This window comes from Echinops telfairi, unplaced genomic scaffold (assembly GCF_000313985.2).
Source record: "Echinops telfairi isolate 266 unplaced genomic scaffold, ASM31398v2 ScPeMD7_7469;HRSCAF=8507_0, whole genome shotgun sequence".
NCBI classification, from domain to species: domain Eukaryota; kingdom Metazoa; phylum Chordata; class Mammalia; order Afrosoricida; family Tenrecidae; genus Echinops; species Echinops telfairi.
Window position 1 is genome coordinate 44719243 of NW_022111372.1, and position 2595 is coordinate 44721837.

Here is a 2595-nt window from a genome sequence, read left to right on the forward strand (position 1 = left end):
TCTGCAAAACTGCACTATATGTCAATATCTCTATTTTTATGAATTAATGTATTTATATATGTACACACCTATGCTTACACCTCTATCTATAGCTTTGCTTCCTAGATCTTTCCTGTTTCCTTTCACCTTCCTCATGCCTCACCATCACATTGTCTTTCTTCTGCCTCATAGTAAGTTCTCTCAGCTAGATTGCTGTTGTTCCAATATCCCTAGGATCTCTACGTCCTCCTCGTCATTGATTTTTATTCCCTAGTTGTTATCTGTCTATGGGGTTGTTTCCTCACCACTACCTTCCACCACTTCATTCTCCCCAATTCCCTCCAGAATTATTGGTCCCATTGTTTTCTCCTTGAATTTCTTCCCATAAGTAGATAAAAGCTTCTATGTGGAGATTATTTAATAAAATAATTTTTTAGCAAAAGTAAAAACTGGCTTTAACTTGGCAAAGATCTATATCAATTTTTTTCTTTTTTCCATGGCTTTTGACTTTTGTCTTAACACAAATGTTATAGAACCATCATTTATATCTATATAACTCCAATTGAGCTTAGTATTGTTATTATTAAATACTTTAATTGGGAGCTGTTACATCTCTTATCACAATCCATACATCCATCCATTGTATAAAGCACATTTGTACAGATCTTGCCATCATCATTTTCAAAGCATTTTCTTTCTACCTGAGCCCTTGTTATCAGCTCCTCATTCCCCCCTCCCCCTGCACTCCCTCCATCATGAACCCTTGATAAATTATAGCTTATTATTTTCATATCTTACATCTTCCTCTGTCACCCTTTACCCACTTTTCTTTGTTCATCCCCTGGGAGGGGGCTATATGTTGATCCTTGTGATCAATTGCCACTTTCTCCCCCACCTTCCCCTTATTCTCCTGGTATCTCTATTCTCATTTTTGGCCCTGAGGGATTTATCTATACTGGATTCCCTGCATTTCGGGCTCTTATCTGTAGCAGTGTGCATGTTCTGGTCTATTCCGATTTATAAAGTAGAACTTTATAAATTCCGATTTATAAAGTAGAACTGAGGTCTGGTAGCGGGAGGGAGGAAGCATTAAAGAACCAAAAATCCAACAAGCAAAAACTCCACCTCCAGGGTATATCTGCCCAAAAGTTATGTATTTAAGTTTTTTAACAATACAAAGTTAACATTTTCAAAGTACTCTCCATTAAACTTTTAATACATTTGCCAAATCTGCGATTTCATTCAAGGAAATATTTTTCAAACTCATCTGTTTGGATGGCCAACACCACCTCCCTCATTTTTTTCTTCACGTAATCTACATCATCATATCATTTTCCTTTCATTTCCCCCTTCATTTGTGGAAACAAAAGGAAGTAAGTTTAAGGTAGTCAATTTTTATACGCTTTATAAACATGTGAGTGTCTATGAATTTGTTTCTCTATCTACCCAGACTGACACAGTTTCTTCTTATAAATAATTTTACATGGTGAGTCTCTCAATACAGGTGGTCACTTCATGAGATAGAGCTGAGGCTGAAATCAGCTTTGTAAAAAGAATACTGTAAAAATAATACAGCTCCATTGATAACTTAAAGACATATATGTAAAACTAAGTAATAGTCTACAACAATCTATGAGAAACTAAAAGAATAAGAAAATCAGATTTTAGCACTACCGATGGAAATATGGCATGATTAGAAACCCACTCAATGTAAAACTTGACAAAAAGAATTACACAAAATTTTGCCATATGCCAAGTGTACATTAGAGATTTAAATTTTAGAAAGTTTTAGAGTTATTAAAAAATGAGCAAATAATACGGAGTCTCCCTTTCAATACTTTCCCCATTAGCAGCTTCCACTTTATTAACAACTTGCCATTACTGTGGTACATTTGTTACAATTGATGAACCATCATTGACAGATTTTTATTAACTAAAGTCACTCTAAAATCATGGTTCAATACTTGTAAAAGAGAGGTTTTGAAAATACCTGAAGTCATGTATCCACTATGACAATATCCACATTACAAAAGAGATAGTTTAATTGCACTAAAAATTCCCTGCTCTACCTCTTTACCCCTTCACCTCTCTTTGTGAACCCTTGGGAAATCACTGATTTTTTCATTCCTTCTACAGCATTTCTTTTTAACAAATTCTTATATAGTCAGGGTCATACAGCATGCATTCTTAAAAGCTGGTTTCTTTCACTTTGCAGTATGAAATTCAGGTTATTTTGCTTTTATTTGTGGATTCATACTTCATTATTTATTATTACTAAATAAAGCTATATAAATTATGTGAATCTTAACTTCATTTGAAATTTCCTAATAAGATACTTATAATGTTTTTATCCACTTGTATGTCTTCTGTATACCTTCATAGATGTCTACTCAGATAATTTGCTCATTTTTTAATTGAGTTGCTTTTTTCTATTATGAATTTTTTAAGTTTTTATGTATTTTAGATGCAAATACTTGCACCATCACTGATATTTGCAATTAATTTCTCACAGTATGGATAACAAGTCAATGTAAATAAGACCAAATTTCTCACAACTGGACCAATAAATAACATAAAAATGATAAATGGAGAAAAGGTTCAAGTTGTCAAGGATTT